Source organism: Caloenas nicobarica, chromosome 3 (genome assembly GCF_036013445.1).
Source record: "Caloenas nicobarica isolate bCalNic1 chromosome 3, bCalNic1.hap1, whole genome shotgun sequence".
Taxonomy (NCBI): domain Eukaryota; kingdom Metazoa; phylum Chordata; class Aves; order Columbiformes; family Columbidae; genus Caloenas; species Caloenas nicobarica.
This window is the reverse complement of record NC_088247.1, coordinates 44,956,013-44,983,541: the sequence shown is the minus strand read 5'-3', so window position 1 is coordinate 44,983,541 and position 27,529 is coordinate 44,956,013.

Genomic DNA, 27,529 nt, shown 5'->3' with positions numbered 1-27,529 from the left:
TTTGTATAGGTCTTCAAGTAAAGGAAAGTCTGGGGGGAAGGGGTGATTGCGAAAGATTGACAAGTCTGGACAAGTCCCGGGCCACGTTGAAGGGTCTCAGCTTTTCCCCTTTGTGTGCCAAACTGGGCATATCAGAAGATGGAGCTATGTGCCCTTCAGCACATCCCTCACCTCCGGTATCGGTATCGGCCAGCCTGGGCTGTGGCTCGTTAGCTTGTCATTGATATGTAAATCGCAGTTCCTCCTATACTGAATGTGTCACCTCCCGAATCCTGGGGCTGGAGGAAATAGTTTTGCCGCAACGGTTTTGGCCATGATCAATACACAACACTTGGTTGGATCAGACGTTCTTTGTGGTTTCTTGATGCTACAGCTGTCCCTAAAGCACAGACACTGGAATGCTACAGGAGTGTTTCTAGCTACAGAGACACATCTATTCAAACCTTAATGCATATTGTGCATAGAGTTCACATCTCTTTGTCTGAAGCCTTCATTTTGGAAACTTCTATTATTTTCCAAATTATGTATTTCCATGAGTATTTTACTGTCCATGACAGAGCTATTCTATAGACAGTCACACCTAAAATGTTTTCAGTATTATAAACCATCTTGTGTTTGACACTAGAATTTATCTGGCTATTCAAAACATACTTTGATTTAGATACTAACAAGCACACTGTCAGATTTTATTTTATTGTCATTTCAAAAAGAACTATTTTGTCCTGTATTCAGACACAGATGATGAAAGGCAAATTATGTTATTACCTCTACTGAATATATAAAAATAGAGGTCTTAATATGTTTGGTATCATTAGCGAAAGGAAAGAGTAGTGGAAATGGACAATACAAAAAATGAGAAAAATACCACCCAAATGTACTATATTGTTTGATGCAGGAAAATGTTCAAGGAATTCTATTTTCATGCTGTTTGTTCCTTCAAAAACTTCCTGCTTCACAACATAGAGTGAATTCTAAGGATGTTCTCAATTTCCAATGCAGAAGCTCATCTTCAATGAAATATTGTTTAATTTTAATCACATATTTGAATTCATTCATGAAAGAACCTGTATATTTACTGAAGAAGTCAGATTGACTTCCTTTGTACTTACACAGGATTCGAAAAAACAAAATGGTTTAATCATTAAGTAGGTTGCTGAGTAAGGATTCTCATGCGGATCTTTGCAAAGTGTGTCTTTACATATAGAATCTGACTTTTTGTATTTATTAAGTAGAAAATGAGTATGTATGCCATTTTCTCATCATAAGAAAAGATTTGCTTCTTTTTTGCAGATGTAGCAAAATAGAACTCAATCAAATAAAAAGAGCACACTTGACTGACTGGCTATACAAGCCTAAACCTATAACATTCAGACAAAAGTTATAAAACATAAAAAATGCCTAATCATAAATGTTTCAGCAATCATTGACACTTTTACTCAATATTATTATAAAGTTTATTCTTCTGCATTGTTTCACTATAAATCTACCTTATTATTAGGGTTTTTTCATGTACTAAGCTGAAATATCTCAAAATGCTGAATCCTGTTTTAGTTAAAAAAGTTTTTTACTTTAAAATGAGCCATTTAATCAATTCCTGAAACCAATCAATCCATAGTCAGTAGGTCACTGGAAATTTTACTTAAAGAAATAATCTATGATGGTGTAGCTTTTCAAATTAGCAATTAAATTACAAGACAAATATTTTATATATACATATATATATATATATATATATATGTTTCAAACTCATCCAAAAAATTGTCACATCTGTCAGAACCTTGGCAGGTGTGAAGTACCACAGGGCACTCTGAAAATAACCTCTAACAAAAAGGGATAATACATACCAATTGAGAAACAATCTAGGAGTATATTTTGTTATAGTGATATTCTTCCAACTGGGATCTTGGTCTTCTTGTTTACTGTTATTAGAGGTTTAGCTTCTATTTTATTATTAATTAATGAGTATTTAAGAGTTTGGATACCTGCTAAATAGTATTTCATTCTTGGATGATACATGTGATAATCTACCTGAAAAGCTAAGTTTTCACAAAAGTCATAGAATCTGGTCTTTAAAATTCAGTGTGATCAGTTAGTACTGAAACTATCTTTGTTCTCTTTTAATAGGTCAATGACTTCTGTGATGATTTAGAGGATGTTTTACCCAGGTTTGGTCAGATAACTTTAAGAACTCAAAACCACTCAAAAGGAAAAAAAAAACCACTGGTATCTAAAAATACAGATTGCTACTTCAAATATAGCTGGCTTGTTTCTTCAAAAGTGATGAGCTGTGATTGCTGTGATGATCTAGAATTCCCTAGTAGCTATGATGTAGACCCAGTTCTAAGGCGGCTAAATGTTTATCAAGGAGGAACTGTTTTGTAAACATTTGTTCTAAAACTTGAGTCATGGCCATCAGTATAATGCTAGCTAGAGAAATAAAAAATTCTAATTTCAAAATATCACTGCTTGCTTCTGATTTACCACTAGTGTATATTTTACAGGCTCATTAATCTCAGTCAGAATTATGTTGCATATTCAGTCATTTTCTCTGGTTGTTCACTTGTATGGCTAACTGAAGCAAAAGCAAAATATTCCCTTTACAGTCACTGCACTGGTCTCCTCCATTAGTTGTCTGTCATTATAGGTACATAGTATGTGTAATACAGTGCAGTTTCAGGGTGGTCCGGTATCTGATAATTTATTATTTTCAAAATAATTAATTCAGTATGACTTCAGAGTCTACATAAACATTTATTAAATAAAAAAATCGCTGTTATTGAACTTTCCATGTTGAGGGAAATTTAACTCAGGAATTATTTGGCCTTTAACAATATAATGCCAGATTGACACTTGCTTTACAATTTTTTTTTTATTTAAGTTTTTTAAATCTTTTCAGTAAATTTAATGAAATGGCAAAAACATGATTGTTTAAGTATGTCATTCCCTAAAAGGTTATGAAGATCTCACATTTTATTTTGTCAGGGTACATGTAATTCTGGACTCAATGTATAATAATAGCACTGGATACACTGACCCAATTAATGTAACAATTCCATCCAGTTCTCTCTCAAACTGACAAGTATTCTCATTAAACTTAGTGAGATATGCAACGAATCCTAAGTCTAGCAGAATCCAACCCATTCTTTTTATGTCAATAATTAATGTATTTGGTTTTGTATGTCATGTCCTAATTTAAATGGGTAACACTGTCCTCCAGTATTTAACTTTACCACAAAAATACTTTTCATATTTTTATTTTTTTTAACATGGCATATTACTAAAAATCAACTACTAATAAACAAATGGTATATTCTGTTGAGATTTTGGTTTCTTACACGGAAGAGCAATATTGTATGTGTCTATGTTTTTCTCTGAGGTGAACAGAAACAAATCAGCTAGCACTAAGCATTTTGCCGCCTAGATGCTTTCACCACCAAATATTTATGGAACTCCATATATAAAGTGTGAAAAGTCCTGAACTGTAGACATATGCTGAGCTATTTCTACATTTTCACCAGGTATTCTGAGTAATATTCCAAGTTATTAAGGCTACAATAACAACAGCAAGAGAAAGAACTTTTGTAATTTAGGGAATATATCATTCAATTGTTTATACAGGGACATGTGTATATGTACGGGTGGCTAAACCTTAAAAAAAAAAAAAAATAAAACCAACAAAAATAACAGCAAAATGTTATGTGGGGTGAAAGGGTAGCTAAAAGCCCATGTGCTTCTGAGGCTCTCTCTCTCTATAGGCAATATCTGCTCATTTTGAAATCCAAAATCCTCTTATCTTTTCTGTGACAACCAGTTCAACAAGTACATATAAGAGCATGACTACACTTTTAAATGCTTTATAACATGAGAGCTCCTGTGGACACAACATAAATATTGAATACTTTATCACTATTATAACTTCATTCTTTCATGCGGTGTCGAGGAGGTATAAAATTTTGCCCCAAACTGTGCTTCTTGCTGCCCTCGATACAGCTTAGATTACACTGAGAAAGTTATGAAGGAATAGCTATTTCTGAAACTATTTCTTTTATTTCATACAATGATTTTGATGCTATTGATCTACTTCCCTGATACAATCTTCATATATTAATGCTTACAAAGCCATATGTAGACAGTATAAATATAATTTTGTTTCTTCAAATATTTACTGACATATTTAATGTTAAAAATAGAATTAGTCATATGTATAGAATTAAAGGCATGTATATGTGTTTATAGAATAATCTTTCAAGTTCTTTATCCCCAAGGCTAAAATATTTCTCTTTGACATTTCTGTGATGAGGATCATTTTTATACGTATCTCTTGAGATTATGCATTTAGAAACCAAAGCATATTTAGGGCCAAGTGAATGCTTTCATTTACTTCAGAGGGTCTCTGTTCAGCTCCCAAATTCCAGAGAATTTTTCTGAAGAGATGAAGTCAATTGAAGTGACGAAGTCAATTGAAGTGACATAGGCATTTAATTAAATTTCCTTCTCTCTCTCTCTGTCTTCTTTTTTTTTTTTTTTTAAATGATTGATTGTAAACTCATTGGAAGATTTCATCTGGAGCCTGTTTTCTATTAGGTATTGTTTAATTTGTTTGTATAAAAAAAGATTCTATCTTGCTTTTTCTCTGCTTTCTCAAAAGTTTTCCTTTTTCAGTGTAACAGGACATTCAGAGAAAGTGTATGTTTAAACTTCCAGAACTGTATGGATGAGCAACCTTCTCAAGAAGACTGCAGAGACTATCTTCCTATTTCCCAGTCTTCTAATTCATAATCTAACTTTTTCTAACCTTCAGTAGTTCCAGAACACGAATGTCTTATCCACTTTGTTTCTCTTGAGAAATAATATTTGGTGCTGGTAAAATTATTTGCAGAATTTTTGGTCTTAAAAGAAGAAAGTTTTACTAAGAGTTCTAATAATCTGGCTTTTTATACTCTGTAACATTTGAGCTTGCCATTCTTTACACTTGTCACACAGTCCTTGTGTTTATACTTAGATAAAACTTACAGAAAAAGTGGGTAAATATTTTGGTGGTTTTACTGTTCTTTTAGAACTTGTTTTGTTGTTGTTTCTGCTATTCTTTCAGTCAGAAATGAACTTAAAGTACTTTGTTGTATGTCGAACTAAAAGACATTAAGTGCCAGAAAGACTGGAGTTTCAAAATTATGTGAATACTAGATCTGATTTGTATTAAGTTGGAGCTTTTGATGCAAATGGTGTATACAAACCAGGTAGAGTGCTTTTCTTTGACCTAAAACATGTTTAGGCATGCTGATTATTCAAAACACAGGATATTTATAAATGAACAATCTTGATAATTTTTTGTATCAAAATACAATAAAATTCTCCATTCTTTGTGGGGTGGACAGTAACAAGCCTAACTCAGAACACAGCATACGGTTTAGATCCAAATGTACCTACAGAAATTTTCTAGTAGGGAGTAACATTTAATAATGGAATAGGTGACATAGAAAAGCTGTGAACTGTCTAGACCTGATTTGTGTGTGTATGTGTGAACATGGTACATAACTTCTGGAATAAACATCTCTGAGTCTGCTTGATTCACATCTGGATTAGAAGGTGAACTAAGAAGTGAACTAAGAGGACCTTACGCATTTTTTACTCCTAGTGATTTTATGCAAACCTGTCACTAGTCACTGAATTTCAGAGCTTCTAAATATTTATTTTCACAAAGCTTTGAATGTATATATTTAATGATTTGTTCCCATGGGGTTTTTTTTTGTTGTTGTTGGGGTTTTTGTGGGTTTTTTTCTGACTCAAGAGACACAATTTTTTTACCAGGCTATGCATATTTAAAAACAAACAGGAACAACAGTCAGGAAGCTCCTAAAGGCCAAAGGAGATAAAGATGATAACTGTATGTTTGTAAAGAGAAAAAGGTATACTCTTTTAAAATTGGGACTTTCATGTTCAATAAACACCAGTCACCAAAAAGCTGTAACGTTTTCATGGAAGTGTCAAAACAAAACATTTCTGTTACATCCTAGCTACCTATAAAATACTACATGGATCTTGTGCATGTTTTCATTTCTACACCAAGTAGGAATATAGCTTTTAAAACCAGAAATATTGTTAAAAATGCAAATGTTTGTTCAGGACCTAACAAAAGGTAACTTCCCTGCCTTTATATAGCCTTAGGATGTCACATCATTACACTGCTACTGCAGTATTATTTGTCCTCTTGAAAAGGTTATTGCATTTATATCCAGCCATAGGTAGCCAAAAAACGCTAGATTCATAGACATTCAAGATCAGAGGATTCTGAAATAATACTTGCTTCTTTCCATCTCTTCCATAATCAAAGTCTATAAGAACACCCAATGAAAAGATATAGTACATTGTTGTGGTTTAATCCCAGCCGGCAACTAAGCACCACACAGCGGCTCACTCCCTGCCCCCAGGTGGGACTGGGGAGACATTCAGAAGGGTAGAAGTATGAAAACTCATGAGCTGAGATAAAGGCAGTTTAATAAGGAAAGCAAAAGCCATGCACATAAGCAAAGCAAAACAAGGAATTCATTCGCTGCCTCCCATGGGCAGTCCGGTGTTCAGTCATCTCTAGGAAATCTGGGCTCCATCAATGCGTAATGGTTCATTAGGAAGACAAACATCATAACTCTAAATGTCCACCCTTTCCTTCTTCTTCCCCCAGGCTCACATACTGAATATGTCATATGTATGGTAAGGAATATCGCTTTGGCCAGTTTGGGTCAGTGTCCTGGCTGTGCCTCTTCCCAATTTTTTGTGCACTCCTTGCCTTCTTGTTGCCAGGCCAGTATGAGAAGCTAAAAAGTCCTTGACTGCTTAGCAACAACTAATACATCCGTGTGCTATCCAAATTATTCTCATACTAAATCCAAAACACAGCACTATACCAGTTACTAGGAAGAAAATTAACTCTGATCCAGCCAAAACCAGGATGTACCTATATTTATTTCATAGCTACAAAGACATTCTCACGTATGGAAAATACACAGTAGTCTTATGCAGGAACTGTGAAAACTTACAAGAAAATTTGCACAAGAAAAGCAAATTTTACAAGAATTGCAAATACATGCCATTGTGAGTACATCGAAATACAGTCATGGGAAGGATGCTTGTCTCAGTATGAGTTTCAACAGATGATCTAGAGAAGTAATGTAGGATATAATATTAAGCACAGTAAGAATTCTTAGAATCATTCAAAGTAAAATGATACTAATAACAGTATCAGTATCATCATCAGTACTAATAATACCACTAATACTAACACTATAATACTAGTACTAACACTAATACTACTAATCTGAAATTCATCTAAGTTAATGACTGTTATTACACAAATCAAAATAATTTGTAATATTAGATAAAATAATACCTGTACATGTTATGCAAAATAACACTTGTAATAACATTGGAAATAGTGAACAACTAATTTGTCTTTTCTATTCGAAGAATATTTCTTCCTTAATAATAGAAAAATAAAGTCATAGTAAAATCTGAATTGTTACTGCTTTTCTTTTAGCCTTTAGAACTGTATTAAGGCATCTAGATATTGTGAAGAATAATAAAAGGACACCACATCATGTCTTGAGAGCATTGCATGTTAGAGTATCCCATAATAAAATCTATCTCCAACATAACTATAAAACAGCATAAACATTTCAATTAACATCTTAAGCTTGGCTACAATGTTCCTCTTTGTTCTGATGTCTGACTTTGTGTTAAAATTTTTGTGACCCTAAATTGTTTAAAAAATTTTTGCCTGTGACAGTGAAGTTTTCCCAGTGACATTTAGTGAAGCTTCATCTACTAAGAGTTACATTAGTAAAAGTACTTAGACACCTAGACAGACAAATCCAACAGCTACACAAGTCTTATTGTTCAGATTTACCTTAATTCTTTGTAAATATACATCACTACATATGTTCATACTCTTGCTTTCTCATATCTTGAACCAAAACAACACTATAAAACTTGGAATTAATAGCGTTTTGTTTATAGGGCTAGATATTTGATAAGTATTTTTAAAACTATTTGTGCAAACCTGCCTCATTTTCTTCTGAGACATATTATCCAGGAAAAGTACCACTTCATTAGGGCCTCAACATGGAATGTGGAGGACTTGTTTTTTGAACAGTACCCTATAGGACTAAAGGAATATTTCTCCCTTTATGCTTCGTCAGACGACTAGCATTTTGTAGGGGGACATGGTAAGGAGGGCATTCATTATGGTTCTAGTTATTATTCTTAGGTGGCTTGAACTGAAAGATTTAAACACAATAGTCTGAGAGAACCCTATACCCAAGATACCAGTAACCTCATCGACAACTTCCAGGACAACTCAAATCCTCAGTGAGAAGGGGCATGTGAACTTAAGCCTTCCACATCCTGCATCGCTTCTTTGAATGAGGGAAAAGCATGGAAGGGAATTGACTAGGCGGTCTGTGGTTTTTCTTTCTGTTTAAGAATACCTATGTTAAGACCATGACTAAAAGAACAAGCTGCAATGGATGTGAGCTAGGAGTATCCATAGTTTTGCAGATTTTACTGAGAGCCTGTCAGTGTTTGAAGTTTTACATGACTGTACTACAGCACTAACTTGCATGGCCACACCACAGTGAGTGGCATTGTACAATACAAAACTGCACACCAGCTTAATTAATCTAATTAGTCTCCAAGGCTCTTTATATACCGGTAAATTAAACATGTGATGAGACGTGATAGCACTAAGGCCAACCATCACAGAAAGCTCTTCCCCATTAAAGCAAGATAGCCTATCCAAACCACCTTGTACCAGGACCTCCTTTCAGTCCTGAGCCAAGACCAGGATTTATCAGGGAAGCGTATTAAAAGCCCACCTGAAACAGTGCTAGTAGACAGGTAGCTTCATACCCTAATGTGTCCAGAAATTGCCTGCTTTACTTACAGCTGAAGGGTTTAATTTTAACAGGACTAGCTTTGAAATATGGAAACAAAATCTTTAACCATAAAGCCTACAGTAGACTCTGCTAACAAAGGAATAAAAAACTGTAAAGAGTTGGTCTTAGTTTTTTTAATCAAGATGCCTTTTTTTTTTTTCTTCCCCCGTGTATTGAATAGAAGAGTAATTCTTAGGTCTGGAGATTTCAGTCAACAAAGTATCTATCAGGCTTCTTAAAAAAGTATTGAACACCTATTTGATATAGAAAGTATCAAAAACATCTAATGATAGGTGTTGAAATGTTGTGTTAAACTCTTCTCCAGTACCAGAATTTCTAATGTTCTTCTTCAGTGTTCTTCCTGTAGCCGATGATATCATACGTATTCAAAAGACTGTGAACAATACAGAACTCCTTAAAATCTGGAATAGTCTTTTATGTAAAAGACTCAAACATTTAGGTGAAATATGAAGATATAACTAACTCAGTGGTGTAAAAAGTTTGCAAAAGATATTTCAGTCCAGAATTCAGTTAAATTAGTTCACTCAGATGAAATTTGACAGCTCATGGCAGAGCCACCTTTCATGTAAACTGAGATGTAATGCCTTGATATGAGTTGTTTGATCTCATAATGTTACATTATTAATATCTTAAAGTATTGTTTTCCACAAGAGAAAAAACACATATTGAGCAAGACATCCATGTAGTCTGATGAATGTATCAGTACACTTTATTTATTTGGGGGTGTTTGTTTTGTTTTGTTTTTTAACACATTGTTATCTTTCAGAACTCCATAGAAAATGCAATTTAGAATAGTTCCAAGATAATACAATATATCATCTCAGTACAATTCTTCAGGAATACTGAACACATTTAAAAAAGAAAAAAACAAGAACTTTTTCACATGAAGCTGGATAAATTAACTTTTTAATTGAACTGCACTCCTTTTTTTCAAGTGCTAAGTATCATCTTGTCCTTCTGCTTTCTTCATGTATTGCATTTGCCTACTCTGTTATTTACTATATCTGTTCAATTAACTTGAGAATAGATTTTTGCTTTTTACCTCTTGCTCTCTGTTGAACAGCATGGCACATGGGTGCTATGAGATATCATATGCTCTCATCATAGATCATTGAGCAAAGTGAAGGATCACTAAGTATGAGAGGCACTTGTTGATCAGCTGTTGTTGTTTGTAGTGTAGACAGCTTTGTGTGAACTAGTAAACCTAGTCTCTCTTTAAAGCCCTAGTACTTCTGCAGAAAAATTGATTTCAGAAGAGTATAGGATGACTAGTTCAAGAGTGGCTATCAATAGTACTGTCATGTAATGTTAGTTGAAAATGAACCTCTCCTAACAAAATATATTGCATCAGTAACACTGCTGATCTTGTGAGATAATACTTCATCAGCAAAGTTTCACTGTTGAACCACGATAACGTCCTTCCCACGTAAATCAAATCATGTTCCAATGAGCAAGCAAAAACTACACATATATCAACATAAAAATGAATAGGAAAAAAAAAAGGAAATAGAAAGAATCTAAATGTAGTAGGACAGAGAAGAAAATACTTTAATCCTAGAGGAGGAGCCTAAGAGATCATGAGCCCACCATGCCCTAAGGGATACAAGTAAAACAGATACTTGGCACTTAAAGTGAATGTCTCATAGGAAAACCTTGAATTTCACACGCTCTTTAACTTACTGAATTCTGTTTCTAAATCTCTGATTTAGAGATCTAAGAGAGAGGAAGAACTATTAATCCCCAAATATGGGATGGTCCAGAGAGCAGAAATAGTGCAACTTGAGGCCAAACACCCTTCAGCCTCTTCTGCCTCATCACCTTGTCACTTAACTGAAGCTCTACAGGGAAAGAAAAAAAAATCAAGATTCTTCAGTCAAATGAAAGAGAAAGTATGATTATGCAGTCTGCTGTCTGGGTGTTGAGAATTTCAGGACTTGTATCATCTCTTGGGGAGGTTCCTGATTTAAAATGATATTGCTTTTCAGTCTTGAAAACACTGAAATCAGCTTTTTACCAGCTGAGTGAAATCCTGATTTGAATGCCTGGGAGTTCTCAGAATCATAACACAGGCTACTCAGATGTTTTTTCCAACATTTATTCACTGGAGTGTTCATATTCAGATAAAATCATGGGAATGCTATCTAAGGCAAATCAAATGTTCAAAACTCTCAATTTTGGTTCAATGTCTGCCCTATATAATATTCTTTTCTGAAGCAATTTGCTGGCGTTTGAACAGTTTCCTGTACTTTCTTCAACATACTGTATGCATCTTTCTTGATACTGGTCATTTATTCATTTCCCTGTTCATCTACAGTGGCTATATAAAACAAACAAATGAAAAAACAAAGAATAATACCCACCACTCACTATATTTATTGCTAAGTGTCATGCATAATCTCTGTGCCTAAGAAATTTATCTCTAAACTTTTTAAATTTCTTTCCATTACTCAAAATCATTCAATTTCACCCGTCATTTCCTGCATATTTGCAAAGTTTGTTCTGCTGAAATTCAGTGTCCTTAGGTCTCAATTCAGTTATTTTTTTCTTCAACTTCATATGTCACAGCTTATATTTTGGAATATTTCAATATTGTGTCTCATTATACCTTATTATTAGCCTTATTTTGTTTGATTTTCTCTTTTCTCATAGCTAATAGAAAAGTAATGGCATTATATTTAATGTCAAATTAGAAAGACTATATTCAGCCGATGTTTCTGATGCTTGTACACGTTCAATAGTGTTACATACACAGGGAAAAACTCTCACATAGTTGACAGCTAATGTTGATTGTGTCAAAATTATATATTAAGTTTCTAAATATGACAAGTTCTTTGTTCCAGCAGTAACACAAATTAACATGTAACAGTGCTCGGATGTGAGTTTTTCTTACTGGAAAAATGTGTAGAATCTCCCAAAATGTGTCACAGGCTAAATTCCGATACTAAGATTTAGAGGGTTTTTTTGGTTTGTGATTCAGAGATTTTTCAGAATATATCAAAGCATGGGTGAAAGTACATGAAATAGAGATGGTAATTTATTTTCTCTTCATCTTCAAGACAGAGCTTGAAGTAAGTAAATTACCTATACAAAATTAATGTAACTTTGACCATAGGTAAAGGGAAAATTTTGCAAATAGACATTCCTTTTCCTCGTCTCCTGCTAGACCTGACTGTTGCTTCTCCTCTAACTGGAGAGCAGTGATGGATGAGAATCAAGGTCACAGGCTGACCACAGACGGGGATTGTCCCATGTCCACCATCAGAAATCTCACAGAGCTCAAATAGTCCTGAGCAGTATTTATACATAACAGGATTACCTTACTTAATCTTGTGTCACAGCACAGAGTTGGAGTTACTGTGGAAACAGAGGCCTTCTCTATCTGGCCAGCACCTCAGGAACGCGTGGCTTTGGGAGGGACTCGCTCTGTGCGGGGGATAGGTGGTGTGACCACCAACTGGAATAATCTAGGAGGGTTTATACTATCTGCTGGTGATTTCTAGTATAAGCCAACATGATTAGCTGCACAAACACAGTTATGAAGAAAACTATTAAGATTCCACCTTTCACTCTGGTTTATGCTTCAGAAGAAAAACATTTTCTCTAGAAAAAAAAATCCATAAAAATATTTCTGTTGTTTAGTGAGGCCTTACTGAAAGCAGCTGTATTTCAGCTTTTACAGGAAACTGTCTTTCTACAATAGCTAGCTAACCAATAGACAGAACTGCTTCTGTGCCTTGGTCCTGCTACAGCAAGAGCTAAAATATATCCTTTATGTTTACATTTCTCTGCTGTCTCATTGAAAGTTACAGGCACTGAAGCAAAATGCAACATTCCCAATTGGTCATTGGACACAACGTTTGATCCTGAGAGAGAAAATGTGCAGCTCCCAAGAACTAGATATTTCACTCTTTGCTACAGATAACAACAGTTTTCACTGTTTCTTACAACACATCAAATGTTCAAGTATAACATTTTTATATTATCTTGCTGCATTTATATTATGAAAAATATATCAAAAGTCAGAGGGGATGTTAGGTGAGTGCTGCAAGCCTGTACAGACAAGCTGCACAAGCAGAAGCAGAAAAAGGTAGGGCTTTATGGCATAGTGACTGTCAACAATCTGTAAACATCAGCACTTATTATTCATCTTCACAGAGGATGTATATTAGAACAGCCTAGACTACCACACTTATTGTGTTATATGCTATTCCAACAGTCTGTCTGCTTTTATTTCCACACTTTATTTCAAAGTGTGGAAAAATCAGAGCAAAGAAAATTTCACATTATGTGTCACGTCCTTGCACTTTCTTGTTTAACACATTGCAGCTTTAAACCTGTAATTAACCATGCTAAATGTTTACAGTTTATTGGGTTCAGTGGGGTGCGTATGTCGTGTAAAGTCACTGACTGGTTCATGGTATCAAGGAAGCAAAACATCACAAGACTCCAGCCTTCCTCATGGGACCATCCAGCTTATTTTGCGTGTATGTCTGTCTAATTTTCCAGAATATCCAAGTTCAACCCTTAGCTGTGTCATTTATTCCATTACTTTCCTGATGATCTGGAATTTTGTCAGCAAAAAATCTTCACACAAGGGAGCCTTTAAACCGTACCTCCACAAAGTCACAAGAGCAGGTTGCTGTTATTTTTGTTGCAGTTTTCTCAGCTTGCCTCTGTTAACAGTGGATAATAACATGCTTTTTGTGTAGCTACCTACATGGCTGTTCTCAGGGTTATGGAAATGGTTTCAGTGAAGTCCACAAAAAGCATAATTGAATGTAAATGGAATAATTAGAAAATGGCCCCTGCAAATACCTAAAGTCTAAACACACTTGAGTTTATATGCTGCACACAAAGGTAAATAAAACCTTTTAGCAAACTGGTCTCTTGCTCTGACTGTTTAATTATTCTTTCAATAATACCTTTACATATGCTGGAATACACACTGGAATATCAAGCTAGACATAAAGAATTCGGCAAGTTCTGTCACATCTTCCTTGTCTAAGGCTTTGGTGACAATGGTAGGCAAGGAAAATGGAAGTGAGGATGCAGTAAAGAAAAATGTCATGTCTTATATATTCTCCAAAAGACCTAGCAGCAGTTTGGGTTCTGTAAACAACATGAATAATTAAACCAAAAGCTCTTTAAATAATTATTGCCAATTTCATTTTCAATTTACACCATCACCAGCAAAGTTTATATTTAGGTTTACTGGAATGTTGACAAGGATTCCATAGTCTAAAGGATATTTTTTAAGCTCTAATTATCTCAAAAACTCACCAAGCTCATATTCCCTCATCTTTTCCATTTAAATTACCTGTAGGTTGATTCAGTACTATAACTGCAATCCTTTATATCAGACCCTGTAAATCCAGTTTCTCAGCTAAAGACAGAGCACAGGTTCTTCACTTCTAAGAGACCCCTTTCTGAGGGACCCTCCCAACCTTTTTACAAAGCTTAACTTGCAAATTACAAGTAGACTAAAAGACTGGAAAAGTTAAGCCATTTGTTCTCTTGCATTTGAGTAGAAGAACATTTAGGACTTATAAAATTAGGAAAATAAGTGTTTTGCTCCAGCTCTTAATGTGAACACAATTCATTTTTGTCGTACTTACTCTGCTTCTGTTAAGTTACATTTGTCAGGGAGATGATTAAGGTTAGACTGTCACTGTCCTGTCTTAGATGAACAAAAGACCAAGGGGAAAGTCAGAATCACTTAGGAGAGCAAAGAAGACAATTTATTTTACCATTGCATTCTGCAATGAAGCAAAAAACCCCTAGTGAATGGTGGAACAGAAGACTTCTGTGTGCTGCTTACAATAGCTGGCTTGCAGAGGCAGAAATAAACTGTTCCATATAAGAGTGAGATAATTCTCCCCAGTCTGAAAGAAGAGGTAAGAAGGGTGAGATTATGTCCAGAATTTAGTCAGCCATGTGTTCATGGGATACAGCCACGACTATACAGTGTTTATTCTGGAACCTTCCATACCAACAGAAAGTCAATTAGCAGAGACAGTGCTAATCTAATTTTATTTTGTTCCTTTTTATTTCTTTCCTATGTTCTTATAGATCTGGATGCTGAATTTCTTTATGCTACTAAGGTGTTCACTGCAATTTTGCTACAGTTTGCAGCTGTCTGCATTGTGGTACAGCATCATTCCCCAAGAAAAGGTATCTGTTCTGCATATTCAATGGCACATTTTCATTAGCCTTTGCATGTCTCTTTGGAACTACACAAGTTTCATAGAACAATGTCTTAGAATAAGCATCACAGACACAATTGCCAACTATGCCTTTTTATAAGGAATGTACCAGAAACATTTCAGAGAACTAAAAATTTCAAGGACAAGGTCAACCGTGGATGATTTGTGCTTACAAAATGCCAACAGTATAATATCCAAAATATTGTCTTCATACCAGTGTGCAGATTATGTTGTTAAAGGTTAAAAACGAAAGAAGTTTTCAGCCTTAAGGCTCATCCTTAAAATTGTCTTAATTTAACTGTGTTAAAACCACAGAAGGTTAAAAACTTCCTTGAGAAATACTCTCCATTTTGGTTAACCTGTAGAAAAGAGCCTTCTTGATCTTTGCTGTTTTACATTTGGGGAGCAAGGCTTGAGAATAAATTATTAACTGCTGTACAAATCCTTCAAGTCAGGGTTTAAATGTATTCAGTATGTTTTCCTGCAGTAATTCTTTCACAAAGAGCAGTGCTATCCACTATAATCCAAGCCAAACTAGAACTCCCCATGTTGCAATCATGTACCCAACATTAGCTTCCTCTGCTGTTTGAGATCAACCCTTCAGTTGACATCTGAAAAGTTCCTCAGGATCATTGATTAGGAAGACCAGGTATTCAGCAGCTGAAATTCTTATAAGAGGATCCATCATATCTGTTCCTCTCTTGCTGAGCTGAATGAAAATATGTGGCTATACATTTTAATGTTTAAGCGTGAGTCAGACTCCTCTAAAAATACCAGATGCAGTTCAGTGCTTTGATTGCCCTGCCACTAACACAGGCAGAGTTTTAGATAGTAAGTATGAAAATAGCACCCAGCCAGTTCTATTCACTAATGGGCCTTTGATCACATAATAACACCTCCTGAAGGAAATCCCGTGATGGCATGTTTTCTCACTTACTACCTTCCCCCAACAATGCTTACACAGAAATGAGTTACCAAAATGACAGATTATTAGACACTGATTCTTCTTTTTGCTCTCATTTTCTAACTCCCTCCCTGCACAGCAGCTATGCAAATGTCTCTTCACAGTACCAAATAAATGTTCCATGAATGTAATGTTCTTCACAGTAGAGGAAGCACAAGGAGCTCAGGCCAAAGAAGAAAAGCTACAAATGACACAACACAGCTTGCAAACAGATATCAAGACAGACAGAACAGTATGCCACATGGAATTATACTGGCATCACTGATTCTCCTGTTTAAAATTAAAAATAAACAAACAAACAAACAAATAAATAAATAAGGAGGAAGATAAGAAAGACAGATGAGGAAGGGCTCAAGGCTGGTCAGCCTTCACTGCATATAATTTCTATAGGTCATACACATAATCTCCTTAATCTCTGTCTTTCCCTTTGTTTCCATCCTAAGGTGAAACTCCTCTATGTTTCCTAACAAGACAAGTAATAAGGAACAACATGAAGATCCACATGCACCTTCAGGTCCTTCCCTTACAAGCTCACCGTTGGGTAGAGGCTCTGTCTGCTTCTGCAGTGGAGATGTCCCATGCTCCGACAGCCACAACAGACACCTTTGGCTCATTTCCTAAATGCAGAGCTTACCTAGACCTCTGTAAAAAGGGGCAACAGGGTTCTCTTTTCCACTCCAGAGTACCTACACCAGGGCTGAAACAGAACTGATATCCTTTTGGGAAATGGGGATGCTCAGCCACTGTTTGAATAAAAAGGGATCATGTTCTTGAATCTTGATTACAGACAAACTGTGTTTAGCCCAAAGCTTGATTTATGAAACAGGAGCCTCGAGACCATAAGGGATTAAATCAGACTTCAGCGTAAGCTGAATCAACATCACAATTTCTGCAACAGAAAACTACATGATTTGATCAGGCAGATTTGGGTGAACACAATTTGGTCAGGGGCTGACACATCTACAGTGCAAGAGTAATTGGTCTGGCTGATTATGTGTTTTCTGGAGATTTCTCCATGTCACTGAACTGAGCCACTTGTTACCAGAGTTTAAAACTGACTATCACTGGTTCAATTTTTTCTGTGCACAGAAACTGAACTGCAGATTAGCAGTCCTACCTTCTCATAAGGACAACTGCAAAATGATTTTCAATTTGTGTTTCTTGTTTTTTATAAAAATGAGGTATGGATTTTTATTTCTATCTGAAAAATGTAGTATTTTTATGCATTAACTGAGATACAGCTTCTGAATAACTAACATTATGGTATTAACATACAGAAATGTACTTCAAGATTGGAGACTAATAGCAGGTGAAGCAGTATGAACTCAAAAGAGGCATCTGGTCTGTATTGAAGAAAAATAAATATCGCTACATTTCTGTCCCAGAGAGAGTCTGGATAGCAGAATCTGAAGATACCAAGGAAGAACAGATATTCCATAAAAGTGAGTTTTCCACAGTCTGTTGTTCTCTCTTACCATGATAAAGTAAGCAGAAAGAATAAACACTAGGGGAAAAGGAGAGATAAAATTACAACAATAAAAAAAGGAAAAACCATGGTCTGAAAAACTGTGCCTCCAAGAAATTTAACAAGACACTTTTCTGGACACTGTAGAGACTTTCTTTTTTCTTTTCCCCAGCAATGTTTTTTATTTGCACTTGTAGATATCGACATTCCACTACACAAAATAGGAATGAAATTACTAATACCTGATGATTGCTTTGGAAAATAGCATTATGTTTAGGATGGTTCATAGAAGGAAAATTCTGATTCAAAGCTATTCCAAACTGGTGACACTTTCAGTGCCTTTTTATGTCCCCTAGCATATATGGTGGGTTTCCCTGTGCTCTGCTGCAGTCTCCTCACTCCATTTGCAGTGCTCCAGCTGCAAACAAGTCAGAGAAATGAGTTCTCACATTGAACAGAGCTGAAAACTAGGACTTGGCTGGCTTGAACACCTGATATCCATCCAGGCAGGGAAGGCGTGCAGAATAGCTCTGGATGCTCATTAGTAGGGGTGCTGGGGGAGTCACCTGCTGCAGGATACCCCTTCCCAAAACATCTGTGCATAGGAGGGCTGGACTGCGTCCAGTTCTAACAGTCACCCCAGCCTGTGATGCCAGTGCCAGGCCTCTTGTTACTAAGTTGTGCTAGGACTGTCACAAACCAGCATCATTTTCCAGTTGCCTTCAAGTACAGAAATGTGCTTTTGTAGCATTTCTCTCTCAACTTGGAGAGAAAAAGGATTTTTACATAAGGGGAAACTAGATTGCTATTATTGCCTACAGCAGTTGGTTGTGATAATACATAGCCCACTTAAGGCTTCTCGTGAGCTGGAAACTTGTTTTCCCTCCTCCCTTTTCAGAAATTCTCGGTTAGTTTTCTTCAGGATCAGAAAGCCTTCTCATTCATCAAACAAAATCCACCCACATTAAGTAAGGATTCAGAATACTGCAGATACTTTCTATCTAAGTTTAGGCAACTCACTTTTGAATGTCTCACTTCTTCCATTCTGTAAATTGTGAAGCAATACTCTTTGAGGTCTTTATGAAGATGTAAGTATTAACACCTGTTAAGAAATCAGACATTGTAAGGAAAATCTCTGCTGGAAATATATGATAAGTGAAACTATTACAAGGAAAGTTAAACCAAAAAATTGTTCAGAGGCATTGAGGAACACAAACGAAATATAAAATATCAGCATCTCCAACAAATGGAGATATAAATATATGAGTAAATTTAATCCACAAGCTGTTTTAGCAGTCTCCAGTATGAAAAGGAAAAAAAAAAAAAAAAAGTCATTGATTAAATCTTTGAAAACTTTAAAAAAATCCATAGTTTTAAACAATTATTTCAGAATTATTACAAAAATTTCACATAATTTAGTTATCTGAAAGTCTTTAAAGAAACTGACATACTTCAAGGATTTCATAATTAAGCTAGCAGACAAAAGCAGAGTCAATTGTAATTACGAATCATCTAGATTATTGAAAAGAAAATTTAAGATAATTAAATGATGAAATCTCTCATCAGCCACTTTCTGGTTATCTAACACGTTTAAAGAGACATTAATACAAGTTTAGAAATAGGATTAAAGATTGCTAATGAGAAGCTAAAAAAAAAAGTTTAACTCAAGAATAGGCTATATTAGCTGTCTTTTTATACACTGGATTTTAATGAATGCCTTAATACTGACTCTTCAACAGATTAATCAATATTTACATTTTCATGCCATATTTGTAATTTTTAGATCCATCTCCTAACATGTTTTAAAATAAATAACTTAAGCTACCTTCACAAAGCCATTTGTCACTTTAAAAGGAGACAACAAAATTGTTAAATGGATCTGCCTAGGAGGACAAGAAAGTAAACTTCAAGTAGCAATGCATGCATCAAAATATATAGTTCATAAAAAAACCCCACACTATCTCATATATGAGTAAGCCTTGAGGAACATAGACAGGTGTGGAATTATACATATTAATTCCTGTAACTAACCAGTCCAAATATTCTGTAAAAATTCCCATTAATTTCATTTATGCTGGGCAAGGTGCTAGATAAGTGGCATGATTATAGCATACTCACTCACCTTCATAATGAGTTGCTATGGAAAATGGCTGACCAGGGACAGCATCTGTTTTAAAAATTAATCTGTGCCACCAATGGGGTGCTGAACTCACTGGACTCAGGATCGATTATCTAGTTCTCATAACCTTTTCCTAACAAGTGAGAGACATAACCTGGTTAAAATCAAAGTCTTTAGAATTTAGGACATTCAAGTAAAGCTCACACTGTTCAATTTTTAGTGTCAAAGATGTCGATATTCATTATAATGTATTAGAGCCCAACTTCCTAATAAGCAGATGGAAAATTGGGTCATTCAATTATATCCTACAACCAGACTCCTTGCCAGACTCCTTGTAGTTCATCTAGCATGTATTCATCCATGCATAGCTTGTTGCAAGTACCATACTTCACTGTATCTTCCAATTAAAATATAGTGGCACCTTGTAGTGTTTTTTTTTGAGCAACAGCTTAAGAACAGCTAATTGATTTATTACGTTGGTTTTGTATTTTATCAGCTTCCAAAAAAATCCTGGTAGGCCTATAGGCTAAGTGTATAGATAAACTGAAGTCTCAGTATCTCCGTAGTCACATCACATTAATTTTGTTCTGTAAACAGCAAAAGACATAACAGACTTACTGCTGATAAACAACATGATTGATCTTGGTCTTGTTAAAACAATGCTAGTAGTAGAGATAGTAGTAGAGATTTTTGATATTAGAGAAGGCCTAAACACATTAAGAAGAGCTGGACAACTGGTATCCTGGAAGCGGGTCCTTAACTTGAGTTAATATGATGTCATCACATAAACTTCTTGGACCAGAGTATCTTAGAGGTAAGATAGATACCATTCTCAGGAACCATTTGCCTTTTTTTTTTCCTTATTGGTATTACATCATGCTTGCATTTTGTTAGCATTCCATGTTTGAAGGCACTCTACATGAACACGAAGGTTAAAACCAAAAACAAATAAAAAATTAAAAAAAGAAATCCAGTTACCAGGACAAAAGAAAAAGATAGAAAAAAGGCAATGAAATATCACAGGAAACATGGAGGACTTGTGATGAAACTCAGCCTGTTAACAGAAGGTGTCACAGGTTCACAAGTGGAATATGAGTTGGTTTACCGTCCTGTAGAAACTAAAATTATCCCTGTGCTTTATAGATAATTTCTGGAATATGACATTAGACTAGGGATTCCCATAATGTTATTTTCTAAGCAGAGACCAGGATTCTGTTACATTATTTAATAAGAGTTTCAAGTGAATGAAGATGAAAGAATATTGCTTATGAAGATTAAAGGGTATTTATGGCCTGATGAAAAGTTCATGATTTTTCTTGCATGTTTCAAATTAAAAGTAGATTATGTCTTCAGACAACTGGAAGAAGCCTCATGTTCACAAACCTTTCAAGTACTCATGGGGACTTGAATCCATCCCACCTGGATTGAATCCAGCAAGCATTGTGAAAGGCAACAAGAAGAGTTTCTACAGCAAAGATGAACAGCAAAAGGAAGACTAAGGAAATCATGGGAACAGCTGGAGAATAAGGATGGAGGTCTGGTGACAACAGCCATAGAGAAGGCCAAGTACTCAATATCTTCTTCAGTTTGGGTCTTTATGGGTAAACTGGCCTTCAGAAAATCATAGAATCATAGAATGCCCTGAGTTGGAAGGGACCTACAAGGATCATAAAGTCTGCCTCCTGTCCCTGCATGTGACAGTTCACACCATGTGTCTGAGGGCATTGTCTAGTCTCTTCTTGAATACTGACAGGCTTGGGGCCATGACTACCTCCCTGGGGAGCCTGTTCCAGTGCTTCACTACCCTCTTATCATATCATAAATATGACCTCTTTTTCACTAAAGGTGTAATTGAACACTGGAAACAGAGAGGTTCTGGAGTTTCCATACTTGGAAATACACAAAACCTGACTGGACAACATCCTGGACAGTTTCCTGTAGTTGACCCTGCTTTGAATAGGCGCATTGGACTTGACAGTCTCCAGAAGGCCATTCCACTTGAAGAAGTCATTGGACTCAGCAATTCACAATCTTAATGATCCTGTGATTTTTTAAGTCTTTGATTCTATAAGAGATGGCTCTATGGTAAGATCACAAGTAATTGTTACTTATCACAAATAAGCATTTTTAACATAGACATGAATGCATAGAATGACTTAGCAGACGTGCATACGAGCATTTTCTATTGACCTACCTGAATCTAAATGTCCTAGCCAGTTAGCTTGGTTAAAGCATAAAGGGAATAATATGGTTACCGTCACTGCCTTAGGTTGCTTTCCACACTGTGGTCTTAACAGGCAGCAGTCTACCAGTGGGAGCCTGGCAAGAGGCAACCTTTGGCATAAATCCACCATAAAGGTTTGAACTTTTACCTTTAAAACCAAATTTCTGTGAATTAGGACTGTGGTGAATGATGTAGCACAAGGAACATTAAAAACAGTTCAAACCTTTACAGATCTTCAATGTTTTCATACATTTTTTCATGTAATTTTAAGGTAGGATTAAGTATCTTGTTTCTTACATCAAAACTCCTACAGTTGTGGCAAAGAAGGAACTCTAAGAGTTTTACATTACTTTAAGCTCATGCTGGATTTCTTAAGTAGCTGGAAAAACTATGCATACATTGTATGACAAGGAAAGAAAGGCATTCTCTTAGCTGTGAGAATTTCTGAAAGACTTATCTATGTATAATTTCCACTGTACACTTCAACATTCAGAAAAATAAAGTTCTTCATTACAGAGTGGCATTCTTTGAAGAAGAAAAAGGTAAATGAGAAAGCTGATATGTTTATCCTCAAGATCAGATGCATCACTTGTTTCCTGTCATTTATCTGCAGCTAGGATTTTTCTCAAATTCCCACAATTTTGTCATTCCAGCAGTCACAGAAAGCTAGTAATTTTGGATAACAACAAAAGGAAGTATTTCTTTAATTTTAATTAGAATTAGTTTTCATAGTACATTTTCTGATGATGTCCATAAAATAATTAATAGAATAGGATTGGCAGAGATTTTGACAACTAGAAGCTTGTAGATCTAAGTGAGCAGATACAATAAAGGAAGGCAAGGTGCCTGGTGTTCAACCTAACAAATTGCTTAATCATAGCTTTTCCGAGCTTAAACGAGTTAAAAGTTCTCTTTCATAAAGCTCATCCTGCATATAGACCTTCTTTTTATGTGTAACCAACTTTTTTGATTTTTAATGTAGCTGATTTCATATTAAAACCTTTATAGAAGCTACATGAACATGATGCTCTATATTCCTATACCACAACCATGTAAGGAAATTTCCAGTAAGATGAGTCAGTGTGATAGCTCCTTTGGGTTGGTTTTATTATTTTTATTGCTGTTGTGATTAGGACTCCAGGCAATGGGCTAAAATTATATATTACTAGACTGGCAGTCAATCAGATCACTATCACTTCAAACATCATTTAAGAAGATCTACTTTTTTTTTTTATTATTATTTATATAGCTCCATAGTTCATGGTGCTACATAGAACAAATCAAAGACAGATTCCCTGCCCCCTAAGAGCTTACAGTCTAGGCAAGTACAAGAACAACAGGAGGAGATAACACAGGCAGGAGACGGAGAGGGGTGCTAAATGAAAAGAATGACAATTAGATTACAGTCACATGAAAAACTAGTGTTTATCTTGGTAGTTACAAACTGGGGAGATGAGGTTCTTGAATAACTTTATTTTTAATTAGAACTACATTTTATAGGAAAGCCAGAAGAAAAAGGGGTTGAAAATAAATTTGAAAGTGTCAGAGGTGCTTGTAGGAAGGCAGAGAAACAAGACTGGAAGAAAACAGGACACTAACATATTTGAGGTTGGAAAGCAATGATCTTGGTTGTCAGATGAGTCAGTCTCAATGATCCTTTCTTTTCCTACACACCCTTGAAAATATGACAAAAAAGAACAATAGTTTCTGTATGCCTAAACACAGGCTGGTTCTTATTTTGACTTTAATATTCTATCAGTACACACTTGGCTAAAGCCTTTAATTTGTATGAGTACACATTTGGGGATGTATTGGATAACACCTTGATTCCTCTGAAGTAGGGATTTTGACACTGCTTTCAACGTAGTCAGTATTTCAATCATGATATTTTGTAATTGTTGATGTACTAGGAGAATCTAATGTATTTGGAGATTAAGTGAAGTTATGTCTAAAGTACTTTACATGTTCTTCTAATATCCTTAATATAATAACAATTCAAAAATTATTTTATGGCATTATCTTTTACCTCATTGTATGCCATCATCTCTGCTTATGACCCCCTTTCCCTTAAAACATTTTGATTTTGTAGAATATCATGGCATTTCTCCTCCATCTATATGAGGCTTTGGATTTTGATGAGGTGTTTTTCTTCATAAATTATATCATTTCCATTCTGTAATATTAACTATTTCATGTAGTAGAGCTAAACAGTGTTATTTGGGGTTTGGTTTTTTTTGAAGACACTCTGGATGAAACCAAGGAAGGATTAATGCACAGAGCCTCAAGTATTATAAATAAGAAATAAAAGGTTCTTTCAAACCTATACTGAATCCTTCAACTGGAAATTGAGATAGAATCTTCAGAAAGTAGTATCTCATACAAAACCTGCCAGATACTTCCTCAATATGTTTATATTTGTGTTTATGTGATAAGAGAGTAGTACAAAATGGTCTGCTGATGTCTATAATCAACCAAATCCTCATTTACTATAAAGCAGGGGTGTCAAACTCATTTTCACGGGGGGCCACATCAGCCTCGCTGTAATTTTAGGACTGCGTAAATGTAGGAGTAGTTACATTTATATAGTCCTAAAATTACATTCGGCCCTTTGAAGGCAACTGCGAGGCTGATGTGGCCTCCCATGAAAATGGGTTTGACACCCCTGCTATAAAGCATCACATATCTCCTGATTTCATCCAACTATTTTGCTCATAATTTTCACTACTAGTCCTTCACAAATGACATTTATCAATAAGCTAAAGGGGTTTTTGTCATTCATCCCGTAATATCCACAAAGTTATCTATCACTATATAACTGTGCTTGTATGTCATAATTGTGTGTCTTGAGAATCCTTAAAGATTATAGACATCTACCTTCCTTGAAAAAAATACAGTACAAAAAAAAAAAGAAGGAAAAAAGGTCCTGTTCAGTTTTTTCCTCCAATTGTCATCCACCAGGTAGCACTATATAACTGATAGCATATAACATAGCATCATAACTGCTTTTAAAGTCTTCTCTAGAGTCACAGTCAAAGTCACACAGAGAAGTACCCATCATTCTGTCCTGGGAAATCAACAGACTAATTGAGCTACTATATGACACCACATGAAGCAGTTATGTACAGATCCTGAATCTTCATGGGACAGATACTCACTTGATTTTATCTATCGTAGTTCCATTGATTTTAATGACACTATAGAAATTTATATTACATGAGAATTTTGGAATTTGGGGTTAGCCATTCAGAGGCCTTTAAAAATGAGGAAATTTTCTTCAGAATTGAGGATTTCCTTCACAACAGTAAGGGAAAATGAACCATTGAGCTTTTTGGAGTACAAAACTACCAGTAGTATTTTCTGCTGCTTTGGGGGTCAACTCTTTGTTAGTAATTTTTCCTTAAATGTCTTAATTTTCTGTGAAAAATACAGAAAAAAATACTAATACACAACGAAGTAACAGTATGAATTTGTGTCTGATTCTTAAAAAAGCCATCACTCTGCTATGAATCTGTGGAGCCATGCATTTCTAGTCTGGATCTTAAATACAGATCTCCAGTTACTTTGGATATTTCCCCTAATAATGGAAGGCTGAAATTCTCACTGAAATCTTAATTAAGCCACACTGCTTCTGTGTTAGGACTCCAGTTCCTTGGGGGACTTTGACCCAATAAAGCATTTGGGACATATTCTGCATTCACATTTACTTTGGCTCACATAAAGCTTAATGAGAATTAGTCACGGCCATCAAGGTGAGAATGGAATCTTGCTTATTTCAACACCCTTAATGCAGAAAAGAAAGGTTTGTTTGAATATAATACAGCATTTTATTACATGATTTTACAAATTTTATTGTAAATCATCAATCAAATGCAATATCCAATTTTTTTTCCAATTCCAAACCATCATAATTAGGAGTTTTCATTGCGTTTTATGACAGCTACTTTCTTCTCCTTTGTATTTTAAAGAATCAACTTAAATACGTATTACATATGTATACTCATTTTCAGAATCTTTGCTGAAGGTGTTTTTATCTTGTTTATATTTCAGACAAAGATAGCCTGTTCTTTGTTATCACGCAAATGGGGATGTAACTCTCACCAATATAAGAGAATTTGCTTTCTCTGTCCCTGTTCACAATGGAAATGGCCAGCTCAGTCTCTATGAAGATTTATGAGAACTGGGTAGTAGACACAAACCTCCTCCTTCCCCCCAAATTTCATGATATAATTTCTACAATTTGAATGACATACAGACACTCCTCTGCTACAAAGATGGTGATAGGATTAAATTAAGTCCCAGTAAACACAAGACGTCATTACTCACCAATGAATTATATATGATAATTTTAAAGGGTTTTTTATTTAAAAAATTAGTCAAATGAATTATTTTCCATGTAAAGGCCATCTTCATAGTCTTTTTTCCTTGACACAACAATCCTACATAGCCCAACCTATATATTTTTTTGTTGAGATACAAATAAATTTAGAGTAGATGGAGTTGCAAGACTCAGCATCTGTAGGGCAGTATTTCAAAACGTTATGTCCAGGAACTCACCACAGGCAGGACACGGAAATAGCTTTGAAGCAGCTAAGAGGCAGATCCTGAAAAAAACTTATCACAATGTGCTATACTAGCTGCTCTCAGAAATCCTAGCGAACTCTCTGGCCACATGTTTAGTGGCAAAAATCAGCAGGATAGGGCACTAACCTGAGGTTAAGTACCAGTACTGAAACGAAGTACTGTACATATGTTGCTTGAATCACACAGCAAAAACAAAACAACTAAAACTGACATCATTTTAATTCTTTTTTTTTCTTTTAATTTTGTGCATTAAATTCAAACAGCAAACTGAGTGCACTTTAACTGTTATCACAATGTGGTCAAGAGGTCTGTGTCTTTTACCATTTACACACAATTGTTCATGACAGCATGTTATCACTCTAGTGGAAAACAGGGGTGTAGCATGGTAAGCAGTGGTGGTAGTGCACCTATTTTTTATATTCTCTAACTTGAAAATATGTCTCTTCTAAGATTCCTTTTTCTTGATAAAAATAGTTTTCACCAAACGTTGGTGGTGCACACGCACTACCATTCATGCTTGGCATCACACCCCTGACAGAAACACATGTTCTTATTTTGTTGATAAAAAGTATTACAAAAATTTCCATACAAAAACTATTTTCATAGAAATCTTGCATTTCCACAAATAAACCTGAACATTTTTTTTTTTTTTTTGGAAAAAAAAAAAAACTGCTCAAGAATTTTGTTCATTTAGTACTATGACTGTATTGAAAAATGCAGTCCTCCTTAAAGTTCTCCACATTCACATCTTCTAGGTGACCCATCCCACTGCCAATATTAGCGAGAATTGCACAGGCTCCATTGAGTTCAATTAGTAGCAGGAACAAGGGTTTCAAAACCCTTTCAGGCTAAAATGCAAGCCCTCTATGTGTGAAATGCGCTGCTTCCCACCCGCCTCCCTCTTTTCACAATTAAAATTTAAAAAAAGTAATTGCTTATATCTAAAGGTTGTAAGGTACATTCCTTTGTACTAACGAAACTTTCATTCATCTAAAAATTGGGTCAAAATTATGGATATTTTTGTT